The 14,825-nt window shown below is 40.3% G+C and overlaps 1 protein-coding gene across 3 annotated transcripts in view; it reads right to left on the minus strand.

Moving 5' to 3' along the window:
- Positions 1-14,825, minus strand: part of ANKRD12 (ankyrin repeat domain 12) — a 165,833-nt gene that overhangs the window by 138,453 nt on the left and 12,555 nt on the right. The window contains exon 1 of one of the 3 annotated variants that reach the window (XM_049900149.1): positions 5,673-6,932. The exons of the other annotated variants lie outside the window; for them this stretch is intronic. The gene's annotated coding sequence lies outside the window, so the exon portion shown is untranslated. Of the gene's footprint in view, positions 1-5,672; positions 6,933-14,825 lie in introns of those variants that run through there. 3 annotated transcript variants of the gene reach the window in all.

A 14,825-nucleotide genomic window follows, 5' to 3' on the forward strand; every position in this document is an offset into this window, starting at 1 on the left:
TGACCCTAGTTGTTCTCCCTACAACGTGACAGCACACTCCTCTCCCCCCCCACCCCGTATTTCCCATGTCCATTCAACTAGCTCCTGTCCCCCTCTGCCTTCTCATCTTGCGTCTAGACAGGAGCTGCCCACATAGTCTCATGTGTCTACTTGAGCCAAGAAGCTCACTCCTCACCAGTATCATTTTATGTCTTATAGTCCTGTCTAATCTTTGTCTGAAAAGTTGGCTTCAGGAATGTTTTAATTTTGGGCTAACAGAGATTCCAGGGGCCATGACCTCTGGGTTCCCTACAGTCTCAGTCAGACCATTAAGTCTGGTCTTTTTGGTAGAATTTGAGGTCTGCATCCCACTTTCCTCCTGCTTAGAAAACATTTTTAAAGATGTTGTTGTTGTTCTTAGGTCGAGCCGGTTCTGACTCATAGCGACCCTATGCACTACAGAACGAAACACTGCCCGGTCCTGAGCCATCCTTACAGTCGTTGTTATGCTTGAGCTCACTGTTGCAGCCACTGTGTCAATCCACCTTGTTGAGGGTCTTCCTCTTTTCCACTGACCCTATACTCTGCCAGGCATGATGTCCTTCTCCAAAGACTGATGCCTCCTGACAACATGCCCAAAGTATGTAAGACGCAGTCTCGCCATCCTTGCTTCTAAGGGGCATTCTGGTTGTACTTTTTCTAAGACAGATTTGTTCATTCTTTCTGCAGTCCATGGTATATTCAATACTCTTCGCCAACAGCACAATTCAAAGGCATCAACTCTTCTTTGGTCTTCCTTATTCACTGTCCAGCTTTCACATGCATATGATGTGATTGGAAATACCATGGCTTGGGTCAGGCACACCTTAGTCTTCAAGGTGACATCTTTGCTCTTCAACACTTTAAAGAGGTCCTTTGCAGCAGATTTACCCAGTGCAATGCGTCTTTTGATTTCCCGACTGCTGCTTCCATGGCTGTTGACTGTGGATCCAAGTAAAACTAAATCCTTGACAACTTCAATCTTTTCTCCGTTTATCATGATTTGCTCATTGGTCCAGTTGTGAGGATTTCTGTCTTCTTTATGTTGAGGTGTAATCCATACTGAAGGCTGTGGTCTTTGATCTTCTTTACTAAGTGCTTCAAGTCCTCTTCACTTTCAGCAAGTAAGGTTGTGTCACCTGTATAACGCAGGTTGTTAAGGAGTCTTCCTCCAATCCTGATGCTCCGTTCTTCTTCATATAGTCCAGCTTCTCTGATTATTTGCTCAGCATACAGACTGAATAGGTATGGTGAAAGGATACAACCCTGACGCACACCTTTCCTGACTTTAAACCAATCAGTATCCCCTTGTTCTGTCCGAACAACTGTCTCTTGATCTATGTAAAGGTTCCTCATAAGCACAAGTAAGTGTTCTGAATTCCCATTCTTCACAATGTTATCCATAATTTGTTATAATCCACAGTCAAATGCCTTTTCATAGTCAATAAAACACAGGTAAACATCCTTCTGGTATTCTCTGCTTTCAGTCAGAATCCATCTGACATTAGCAATGATATCCCTGGTTCCACGTCCTCTTCTGAAACCAGCCTGAACTTCTGGCAGTTCCCTGTCAATATACTGCTGCAGCCATTTTTCAATGATCTTCAGTAAAATTCTGCTTGTGTGTGATATTAATAATACTGTTCTATAATTTCCATATTCAGGTGGCTCACCTTTCTTGGGAATAGGCATAAATATGGATCTCTTCCAGTCAGTTGGCCAGGAAGCTGTCTTCCATATTTCTTGGCATAGATGAGTGAGCACCTCCAGCGCCGCATCTGTTTGTTAAAACATCTCAATTGATATTTCATCAATCCCTGAAGCCTTGTTTTTCCCCAATGCCCTCAGAGCAGCCTGACTTCTTCCTTCAGTATCCTCGGTTCCTGATCATACGCCACCTCTTGAAATGGCTGAACATTGACTAATTCGTTTTGGTATGACTCTGTCTGTGTATTCCTTCCATCTTGTTTTGATACTTCCTGCGTTGTCTAATATTTTCCCCATAGAATCCTTCACTATTGCAACTTGAGGCTTGAATATTTTCTTCAGTTCTTTCAGTTTGAGAAACGCTGAGCGTGTTCTTCCCTTTTGGTTTTCCATCTCCAGCTCTTTGCACATATAATACTTTACTTTGTCTTCTCGAGAGGCCCTCTGACATCTTCTGTTCAGTTCTTTTACTTCATCAATTCTTCCTTTTGCTTTAGCTGCTCGATGTTCTAGAGCAAGTTTCAGAGTCCCCTCTGACATCCATCTTGGTCTTTTCTTTCTTTCCTGTCTTTTCAATGCTCTCTAGCTTTCTTCATGGATGATGTCCTTCCACAACTCGTCTGGTCTTCTGTCACTAGTGTTCAATGCGTCAAACGTATTCTTCAGATGGTCTCTAAATTCAGGTGAGATGTACTCAAGGCCATATTTTGGCTCTTGTGGACTTGCTGATTTTCTTCAGTTTCAGCTTGAACTTGCATATGAGCAATTGATGGTCTATTCCACAGTTGGCCCCTGTCCTTGTTCTGATTGATGATATTGAGCTTTTCCAGCATCTCTTTTCACAGATGTAGTCAATTTGACTTCTGTGTGTTCCATCTGGTGAGATCCATGTGTACAGTCACCGTTTATGTTGGTGAAAGAAGGCATTTGCAATGAAGAAGTCGTTGGTCTTGCAAAATTCTATCATTCGATCTCCGGCATTGTTTCTATCACCAAGGCCATATTTTCCAACTGCTGATCCTTCTTTGTTTCCAACTTTCACATTCCAATCACCAGTAATTATCAATGCATCTTGATTGCATGTCTGTCAGTGGGTCTGTCACCACTGTGGAGGCTTGCGTGTTGCTGTGATGCTGGAAGCTATGCCTCCGGTATTCAGATACCAGCAGGGTCACCCATGGAGGACAGGTTTCAGCTGAGTTTCCAGACTAAGACAGACTAGGAAGAAGGACCCGGCAGACTACTTCTGAAAAGCATTAGCCAGTGAAAACCTTACGAATAGCAGCAGAACGTTGTCTGATATAGTGCTGGAAGATGAGCCCCCCAGGTTGGAAGGCACTCAAAAGATGACTAGGGAAGAGCTGCCTCTCAAAGTAGAGTCGACCTTAATGATGTGGATGGAGTAAAGCTTTCGGGACCTTCATTCACTGATGTGGCGCAACTCAAAATGAGAAGGAACAGCTATAAACATCCATTAATAATCGGAACCCGGAATGTATGAAACATGAATCTAGGAAAATTGGAAATTGTCAAAAATGAAATGGAACGCATAAACATCGATATCCTAGGCATTAGTGAGCTGAAATGGACTGGTATTGGCCATTCTGAATCAGACAATCATATAGTCTGCTATGCTGGAAATGACAACTTGAAGAGGAACAGTGTTGCATTCATCGTCAAAAAGAACGTTTCAAGATCTATCCTGAAGTATAACGCTGTCAGTGATAGGATAATATCCATACGCCTACAAGGAAGACCAGTTAATACGACTATTATTCAAATTTACGCACCAATCACTAGGGCCAAAGATGAAGAAATAGACGATTTTTATCAGCTGCTGCAGTCTGAAATTGATTAGACATGCAAGAAATTTTTAAAGATACAAGTTCCTAAATTAATCCTTAGAGACAGTGAATCAGAATATCTGGGAGGGGAAGAGTAATCAGTTTTTAAAAAGCTCCCTAAAATTGCCAGGGGCTGGGGAAAAGCCAAACTGGGAGCAAGGACTTCACGGGTGTGGACATCCTTCTGCATGATGAAAATGCTTTGGGATCAGATACTGGTAATGGTTGCAGAAAATTGTGAATATACTAAAAACCACTGAAATGTACACATTGGAATGGTTAAGAGGGTCAAATTATGTTACTGTGAGTTTCATCAATTTAAAAAAAGCTCTCCAGGGGCACAGGGTAACAATTCTGAAGCCACTATACATGTATACTGGAAATGAACAATTAAGGAAATGAATGGTGGGAGCCCAGTTTCTTACTGTTGGAATGGAAGGTTACAGACAAGCAACTGTAGAACTGGAAGCATCAGTATGAACTCCTGCTTAGCTTATTTAGATACAGATGGTTACAAGTAGAAATAGCTATAAGTATGTGTACACAGAGCTAGTATACCCACTGCCATCAAGGTGATTCCAACTCATAGTGACTCTATAGGACAGAGTACAACTGTCCCATAGGGTTTCTAAGGGCTGTAATCTTTACAGCAGCAGAATGCCACATCTTTCTCCTGCAGAATGACTGGTAGGTTCAAACCACTGACCTTTCAGTTAGCAGCCAAGCACTTAACCACTGCACTACCACGGCTCCTTAGAGTTAGTATACACACGTATATACCCTTCCTATGTCAGCTGAGAGGGCTAGAAGCAACAAAATCCTGTCAACAAGAACACACCTAGTGCCTAGACCTTGGTTTTAAATGCCACTCTCCAATAAGAACCAGGGCTCATTGGAGAAATGATTCTAGAACTGGGGGCATGTGAGAAAGCCTGGAGCATCTCGTAGGGCCAGAAAGTAAAGATATGCTCAGTGTGTGTGTGTGTGTGTGCGCGCGCGCGTGTGTGTGCATATAAGAACACAATGATGAGGGTATGTCGAAGGAATACAGAAGCCAACTGAAAGCGCTCCCAGTGACCAAAGCTGGCACAATCTGAGCAACAAAATAAAGTAGTCCTGGATTATAACTTAGAGTATAATATAAATGTCCAGGAGCCCATCCTGGTATAAATAAATGATTGAATAAATTAAAAAAATGGAGACAGTAGACAAATCTCTCAGGCAGAAGAATTCCAAATAGTTTAAGCAGATACTCCGGTCTCAAGAAGGTGAAGCGTAACTCTCCTCTCCTTAATTAAGCCTGGGTTTTGTATAGTGACTTCCTTCCAAGAGTACAGTAAGGTGGGAGGGGGAAGAGTAACTTTACAGTGGAGAAACCTGACAAACACTGCCTCAGCCAGGCGATCAAAGTTAACATCAACAGTGATAAAAGTGTGTATAGTGTTGATAATGTGTATCCTTGATAAAACATGAGGAAAATGGAAGTTTCCCTCTGGGGTCTTCCTCCCCAAAACATAAAACCCCAGACTAATTGTGAGAAAAACATCAGACACACCAATAGTGGGCAACCTAAAAAATACCTGACCAGTACTCCTCAAGACTGTCAAGGTCATCAAAAACAAGGACAGTCTGAGGAACAGGCAGCAAAAAGGAATCTAAAGAGACATGACGACTAAATGTAATGTGGTACCCTGGAACACTAAAACAGTAAAACCATAGAAATCTGAACAATACATGGAGTTCAGATAATAATAATGTACCAATACCCACTTATTAATCATGACAAATGTACCACACTAATGTAAGATGTTATCAGCAGGGAAAACTGGTGTGAGGTACACAGGCACCCTCTGTACTATCTTCCCAGTTTTTCTATAAATCTTAAACTAAAGTAAGTTTCTATTTTGTTTTGTTTTAAAGTAGAGAAAAAAAAATCTTAAAGCTCCTCAGGTGATCTGTAAGCACATCTCCCAGTCACCACCTCATAGACTTTTTTGTCATTTACCGTCTTTGTATCTGCCACCATACAGTTTTCATCAAAGTTCATGCCTATATCCCATCCCACATTCTGGTTCCTTAGGTTCTTTGACTTCTATCACAAACCTTTTCAAACTCAATTTATCCACTTCCTCCATATACTTCCTGGACAGAATTTTGTTCATATCCTTTGCCCATTTTTCTACTGTGGTCATAAATCTTTTTCCTACTGATCTGTAATGGAAGAGAAACAATGCTGTCATTTTCCTTGTAAACATGTTTTTTGTCTTTTTTTAAATTGTGGTAAAAATATGGATAACCAAGTATTTGCCAAAACTTTTTACATGTACAATTCAGTAGCATTAAGTTCATCGTGTCTGAACCAAATGCCAACCATTACCACTATTCTTTTCCAAATTATTCCACCACCATTCACAGGAATTCGGGGCTTCCTAAGCAATAATTCTGCCTTCCCCCACCCCAACCCTGGGAACCACTAATTAGGTTTTGGCTCTATACATCTACCTATTTCACAGAAGTTGGATCATACAGTATTTGTCTTTTTGTGACTGACTTATTTCACTTAGCGTAACGCATTCATGGTTCATCCCCGCTGTAGCATATATTAGGATCTCACTTGTCTTATGGCTGAGTCGTATTCCATTGTATGCACGTACCACGTTTTAGCCATTCGTCTGCTGATGGGCATTTAAGTTGTTTCTATCTTCTGGCAATCGTGAACAGTGCTGCAATGAATACTGGCATACGGTTTTCTGTCTGCATTCCTGCCTTCACTTTTTCAGGGTATATAGCTAGGATTGGGACTGCTGGGTCATATGGTAGTCCTATGTTTAACTTTTTGAGGAACTATGGACTGTTTTTCACAGCAGCTGCACCATTTTACTTCTCCACCAGCAATGGATGAGGGTCTTGATGCTTGTAATTTTCCTTATGGATTCCTTCCTTTACTTTTAGGCTGAAGTAAGACTTCTCCATCCCCACATCAGAAAACATATTCAACCTTATTTCCTTTAACATCTTTTGATGTTTATTTTCTCATCCATTTATCTGTTATGCCATTTTAAATCACAATCTTATTCCTTTATATATCTGAATCTATTTTTGGACTTTATAGTCTGTTCCACTCTTCTGTCTTTCCATTCTTGTACCAATAATATACTGTTCTTATTGTATAGCTTTATAAAACATTTTAGTCCCTCCTCATCATTCCTCTTTTTCAAAATTATCTTGTCAATCCTCACCAAATGAATTTCGGAATAATTTTGACAAGTTAAAAATGTTCACAGCTGGTTCAAAGAAATAAAAATTAAACCACACAGAAGTACTAAGAAAAAAGCCTTAGGTAAGAAAAGCCTTTCTAACACATAGTATAAACCCTAAAAGTCATTTTTAGAAGTCCTAAATAAAGACGTAAAACTTCTACAATGCAAGTAACATGAACAAAAGCAAAAAGACAAGTGAGAATATTTGCCAGACATATGAAAAAGCATAATCAAAGAATTACAGCATATTAATAAAAAAGAGATGAACAACTTACTACAAAAAATAAGAAGACATGAAGAGGCAGTTTAAAGATCAATAAATACAAACGTTCAATATACATGTGTTCAAACTCATTCATAATTTTAGAACTATAAAATAATAAGACACTACTTTTCACTTAAAAGACTGGCAAAGCTTAAGGCTATGTTGGCAGGCATGCAAGGAAACCTGCATATTCAAACATTGCTGATGGGGATGAAAACTGGGATAACCTCTCTGGAGGGGAATTTGGCAAAAGCCATCAAAGTATACACAAACCCACAGTCTTTTGTCCTCGTAATTCAACTTTTAGGAATTTATTCTACAGAATTACTTAAACAAACATACCAAGATAATATACAAAGATAGTCACTGAAGTGTTGTTTGTGTATCCAAAAACAATGAGGAACCGCCAAACTGTTTTCCATACTGGATGCACCACTTTACATTCCCACAGCAATGCAGGAGGGTTCCAATTTCTCCACATCCTCATCAACACTTGCGGTTTTCCAGTTTTTTGTAACAGGCATCCTAGTGGGTGGGGAGTAGCATCTCACTGTGGTTTTGATTTGCATTTCCCTAATGACCAATGACGCTGAGCATCTTTTCATGTGCTTATTCGCCATTTGTGTATGTGGGGAAGATAAATATTTTTAAGGTTAAGAAATTGATCATAGAGAGTGAATGAAGTACAAAACCAAAACAAACCCACTGCCACTGAGTCAGTTCCGGCTCATGGAAACTCTGTGTCAGCGTAAAATTGCTCCATAGAGTTTTCTTGGCTGTAATCTTTACAGAAGCAGTTCACCAAGCCTTTTTTCCACAGCATTGCTGCATAGGTTCAAAACTGTCAACCTTGAAGTTAGCAGACAAGCACAAACTGTTTGTACCACCCAACAGCTTCAAGCATTAAGTACAAGTCTCAATAAAAATACCAAATTAATGTATGTCTATGAAAAAAAGAATATTCAATCTACATAAGAGAAGGACAAAAGAGGGAAAAATTATAGAAACAGTAAATAAAACAAATAATTTTTAATATACGTCATTACCATAAATGAAAATAGATTCACTCACTAATCGCAAAATCGAGTCTGTAAGGCTGAATAAAAAACAAGACCTAGCAATACTCTTCGTACTAGACAACAAAGCTATACCACTAAAAAGGTTGAAAATAAAAGAAAAGGAAGAAGATATACCAGGAAATACAAACCCACTCTGGTAGACAGACTTTTTTTCTAGGCCTCATTCATGAATAATTCAGATCCTTCCTTGCCTGGGCCCAGTTTCAGCTCCCAAGCATTCCTGGTGCTATGGATTAAAGCTCAAAGACTAAAGTGTGTATCTTAAAGCCGTTATTAAAGCTCAGAGGCTAAAGTAAGTCTGTATCTATTTTTCCTAGAGGGTAGGGCCTTCAGTTTCTGTTTTCTGCTATGACTGTATGAGTTCTATTTCATTTCAGGCACCTGCAGATTTTTCTTTCTTGCTTTCAAGCTCAGCTGTGTATTTTTTAAATGTTTTACTTTTAACATTTCCATATATTTGGAAAAGAAGGGGGCTTCCCCAGTCAGCGGAGTCTACCACCTTGTCCAGAAGTTACCAGAAAGCATATTTTAGAATTAAATACAACTGAAAGTCCTAGCTCCTTTATTTCTTCATCTATGTTATGAAATAATAAAGCTCAATTCATAAGGCTATGAGAAGTAAATGAAATTACAACCTAGCATAAACCTTGCACATGTAAAATGTTAAAAATGCTGCCCTCTCAAATTACCATTAATTTTATATTCTACTTACCCAAAGAAAGTAAAGAGATAACCATAAGCATGGAATGAAATGAGAGTGATCTTCTGTTCTAGCTTCTGCTGGGCAGCAATTGCTGTAGGAGTGAAAAAAAGTCTCCTCTGAACTGTTCTGAGAAAAAGGCAACTAGTAAAGGGCCAAGCCACAAAAAGAGATTCAATAGTCGGTGAGAGTCATTCAGTTGGGGAAGTGACCCTTACTTTCTCTGTGATTTGATCTGGGAGCCTTTAGTACAAGATTCTATTCTGAGATCTACCAGTGACTACTGTTGGACCTTCATCACTCCTCAATATTTGTTTCTTCTTCTTTAAAACAGTTGGATTAAATGACACTTAAGATCTCCTCTCCTTCCAAGATTCGGATTCCAGGATAAGAGGTTTAGAACAATCTCATTCCACATTCTAATAATATTTTTCTATGAATGCAAAAACAATAGCTTATTAAATAATTAGACACACTTAACTGCTCTTTTCCCCCATGCGAAGAAGAATAAACCATTATATTTAAATACTAGAAAATCCTGATGGCATAGTGGTTAAGTGCTATGGCTGCTAACCAAAAGGTCAGCAGTTTGAATCCACCAGGCACTCCTTGGAAATTCTATGGGGCAGTTCTACTCTGTCCTGTAGGGTCGCTCTGAGTCGGACTCCAGGATATCAACACTATTTCCCACTTAAACAAAGATCCAAAAACCAAAAACCAAACCCAGCGCAGTCCAGTCGATCACGACTCATAGCGACCCTAAAAGACAGGCTGGAACTGTCCCACAGAGCTTCCAAGGAGTGCCTGGCAGATTGAAACTGCCGACCCATTGGTTAGCAGCCCAGCCGTAGCACTTCACCAATACGCCACCAGGGTTTCCAAACGAAGATCAGACAGCTTAAATTCCTTTACATTTAAAAGTGGTTTTGAAAAACAATGGAAAAAGCTTTAAAATAAATGGCTATGCTTCTAAGATATTAACTGGACTTCTCCCTGCTTCACTACTCATACCATTCAAGTGCAAATCTGGTCCATAAAAAGGGAAGGCGTTTTCTTTATTACACTTTCCCAAGGCAAACAAGGGTTCACAATGTCTGTGGGCAGCTATTCCATAACACTGTCTCCACAAGAACACTAGACTTTATAGCTGCATTCCAGGCCAAGAATTTATTATCACAAAGATCACAAATTTAACCAACAGCATGCAATAGGCAAAGACACAAGTATATATTCATAACCTTTAAAGTAAACTGTCTTCAACACTGTCCTAAATACAATGTTTTTAAAGTTCTTAAGGGACTTTTATGCTGTATTTTAGACAGTCGGTATTATTTGAACTTTTATAATGAACGTGCACGACTTTTACCACTGGGGGAGGGGGACCCTGGTGGTTCAGTGGTGGAATTCTTGCCCTCTCTACAGAAGACTCAGGTTGGAATCCCTGCCAGTGCACCACCTGTGCTGCCCCCACTCGCGTGTTAGTGGAGGCTTACATTGCCATGATGCCAAACAGGTTTCAGCAGAGCTCCCAGACTAAGACAGACTAGGAAGAAAGGCCTGGTGATCTACTTCCTAAAATCAGCCAACGAAAACCCTATGGATCACAACAGTTCAATCCACAACAGCTCATAGGGATGGCAGACTGGGCGGCATTTCATTCCATTGTGCATGGGTTCTCCATGAGTCAGGGCCAACTAAACGGAACGGCAGCTAACAAGAACTTTTATAATCAGTAAATAAAAATAAAAACGATCCACTTCTACTTGGTACCTACCTGTTCTAGAGAACTACAGTGCTCTGGGTAGAACCCAAGAAGGAATGAATACATGAGCAACAGATAATAAGTAAAAATGATTTGACAATAACTTAAAAGTAATTAGCATTTATCTGCTGCATTTTTCTTCTAAGAGTAATAAGTAATAAAAAACCCTGGTGGCGTAGTGGTTAAGTGCTACGGCTGCTAACCAAAAGGTCGGCAGTTCAAATCAGCCAGGCGCTCCTTGGAAACTCTATGGGGCAGTTCTACTCTGTCCTACAGGGTCGTCATAAGTCGGAATTGACTCGAGGCAGTAGGTTTAATACCTCGAATTAAAAAAAAAAAAAAAAATTTGCATTATGTCATCACATAATATTTCTAATAGCGATCAGTTTTAACAAGAGTTTCTGACACTGTCCAACATCTGACTATAAAGGACCACACTGCAACAATACATTTAGTCTGGGGAGAAAGTAACACAGGGAGTTGTATTTACAAGTACCTATTTGCCCCAGTGGGTATCTAACATTTATATTCACGACCTATAACATTACATATAGTTTATATATAACCCCCCATCAGAATTATTAAATGAAGCATATGAAAAACTCATCTACATTTGAGGGAGATGGCACAGATGACTTCTAAGGTTCTGTTGTTATTGTGTGCTGTCGAGTTGATTCCAACTCATAGTGACCGTACAGGACAGAGCAGAACTGCCCCATAGGGTTTCCTGGGCTGTAATCTTTACATGAGCACATTGCCAGGTCTTTTCTCCTGCAGAGCAGCTAGTGCTTTGAACTGTCAACCATTGAGTTAGCAGCCAAGCACTTAACCATCATGAGTTCTAAGTTGTTGCAACTTCCACAAACCAGTAGAGGGCTGCCACAGCTCAGAGAAAATGCTTAGGTAGCTTTACTTGGATATCTGGCACTGGGACCTGAAAAAATTACCAATGCTGAAAGCAGAAATCCAATATTCACTTCCCTGTCAACAGTGGAAAGAGATTACAGATTCTAAAAGGGGAGAGGAATAATCCCTCAAATCCTGAAAACTAGAATCATTCTGTAATTTAGAATTCTGCCACCAACTCTTGTCTCGTCTTGCAAAATGGTAAACAGGAAGCCAAGTAAAATCTCACTAACAGAACAATTGGGGGAAGGGAGAAAATCAATCAAAAGAATTCAGTAATTAAATACTTCCTTTCAGACCCACTGTTGCCACACTGCTGCTACTAGACTAATCTTCCTAAAATGATTATTTCATTAGATTATGCTCACATACACTTTATCAATTTTCTTCTACATATAGTCTTGAATTCTAACTTTCCTTTGCCTAGATTTTAAGGTAGAGTTCTACCTCATGTATACAATCTTATTTTCCAAACAGCTCTCACTGCTACATATAATGAGTAAGTCACAATTCAGGTGAACTTTGAAAAAAAGAATATTTATTGCTTCTATAAAGACTACAGCCTAGAAACCTTATGGGGCAGTTCTACTCTGTCCTATGAAATTGACTCACAGCAAGCGGTTTAAAGGAGACCCTGGGTGGTACAAACGGTTAAATGCTCAACTGCTAGCTGAAAAGTTGGTGGTTTGAGCTCACTCGGAGGCACCTCGGAAGAAAGGCCTGGTGATCTCTTTCTGAAAAGTCACAACCTTGGAAACCATATGGAGCAGTTCTTCTCTGCATTCATAGGATTGCCATGGGTCGGAATCAACTTGACAGCAACTAAAAACAACAAGAGGAGTCCCTGAGTGGTACAAACAGTTAAGTGCTTGGCTACTAACCAAGTGGTTGTTGGTTTAAATACACCCAGAGGTGACTTCGAAGCAAGCCTTGGCAATCTACTTTCAAAAGGTCACAGCCACTGAAAACCCTGAAACACAGTTCTACTCTGAAATACACGGGGTTGCCGTGAGTCACAATCAATTCAACTGTACTGGTTTGGTTTAGAGAAGGAGAAAAGCCACTGCTGGTAAAAGTTTCTGCAATTATCATGGGAGGGGGTAAGCAAATAGATTAATGAAAAGTGCGCAGGGGTCTCTAACTGAATTTGTAATGTTTAATTTTTGAGCTGGTAGGTGTTCGTTATAGAATTACCCAGGTCTTTCTGATTATCTGAAATATTTCACAATAAAATATTGTTGGTGTTTTAACATTGCCCCTTATCCTGCTCTGCAAAAAATGAGCAACTGCAGTGGCTCTTTATACTATAACAACTATAAATAAGCCTGGACCCACTCTAAGTACTGGAAACCCATTGCCATGGAGTTGATCCCAATTCATAATGACCCTATAGGACAGAGTAGAACTGCCCCACGGGGTTTCCAAGTAGCAGCTGGTGGATTCAAACTGCCAACCTTTTGGTTAGGAGCCGAAGCTGTTAACCACTGCACCACCACGGCTCCTTATTCTAAGTACTACTCACGGCTTAATTCAAAGTACTGGCTTATCTCACTTTTACTCTTTCTTTAAAAATGACAGGCACACCTTTTGGCCTTATACGAAACGAAAGAACTTTTAATTGCTTAGATAAATGGATGTAGTTTTAACAGCAGTACACAGGCTTCCAGTTAGGATGGCAGCTTAACATCCCCCTACAACAAAGACTCGAGAAATCAAGTGAAACGGATACTACCAACTACCCAGATACCTGAACATCAAAGGGATGGTTGAAGAATTGGACTGAGCACCAACCGGAAGGACAGGTAGAAGTAAATGAGCAGGAATGCAGATTCTCACAGTATCTACGCCTAGCTAGCCAGCCCAGCACAACATGGCCACTGTGAGACGACAGCAGCAAACAACACTGCTGGGTGAGGAGCACAGGAAGGCAACTTCACGGAAGACACACCTGGAGACAGAGACACTCAGTAAAGGAACCTGGAAAGAAACGACATAGGCAGGTCGCGTGCAGGGTCTGAACTAGCTCAAGGAGACACACAGGAGTGGCACAGCTTTAAAAATAGGGAAATACAGAAGTGTCACTGGAGCAAAGTGAGGTGGACTGAATCCTTGGAGCCTCAGGACAGGGGACTGAAGACAGGGAACGCACCTCTACGGAGGGAAAGGGTAAATACAGGAAAGTGCGCGAGAGCTTCAGAATCCCTGAACATCGGTCAATTCTTTTTGGTACAGTGACTCTGTGTATTCCTTCCATCTGCTTTTGATGCTTCCTGTGTCAGTCAATATTTTGCCCATAGAATCCTTCAATATTGCAACTTGAGGCTTGACTTTTTCTTCAGCTCTTTCAGCTTCAGAAATGCTGAGCGTGCTCTTCCCTTTTGGTTTTCTAACTCCAAAGTATCTAATTTCATTATAATACTTTGTCTTCTTGAGCCATCCTTTGAAATCTTCTGTTCAGTTCTTTAACTTCATCGTTTCTTCTATTCACTTTAGCTACTCTACATTCAAGAGCTAGTTTCAGAGTCTCTTCTGACATCCATTTTGGTGTTTTCTTTCTTTCCCGTCTTTTTAATCACCTCTAGCTTTCTTCACGAATGATGTTCTTGATGCCACTCCACAAGTCGTCTGGTCTTCCATCATGAAGTACTCAACACATCAAATCTATTCTTGAGACAGTCTTTAAATTCAGCTGGGATGTACTCAAGGTCATATTTTGGCTCTCCATTGGGGCAGTTCTACTCTGTCCTACAGGGTCGCTGTGAGTCGGAATCGACTCGACGGCAGTGGGTGGGTGGGTGGACTTGTTTTAATTTTCTTCAGGTGCACATTGAACTTGCATATAAGCAAGAGATGCTCTGTTCCACAGTCTGCTCCTAGCCTCGCTCTGACTGATATTGAGCTTCTCCATCACCTCTTTCCACAAATACAGTCAATTTAATTCCTGTGTATTCCATCTGGTGACGTCCACATGTGTAGTAGCTGTTTGTGTTGTTGGAAAAAGGTATTTGCAGTGAGTAAGTCATTGGTCTTGTAAAATTCTATCATGTGATTTCCAGTGTCATTTCTATCACCAAGGCCGTATTTTCCAATTACCAATCCATCTTGTTTCCAACTTTTGCATTTCAATCAACAATAATTATCAATGCATCTTGACTGCACGTTTGATTGATTTCAGATGGCAGAAGTTAGTAAAAATTTTCAACTTCCTCATCTCTGGCATTAGTGGCTGGGGTGTAAGTTTGAATAATAGTCACACACTGGTCATCCTTGTAGGCATATGGATA

This window comes from Elephas maximus, chromosome 11 (assembly GCF_024166365.1).
Source record: "Elephas maximus indicus isolate mEleMax1 chromosome 11, mEleMax1 primary haplotype, whole genome shotgun sequence".
In the NCBI taxonomy this organism is placed as follows: Eukaryota; Metazoa; Chordata; class Mammalia; order Proboscidea; family Elephantidae; genus Elephas; species Elephas maximus.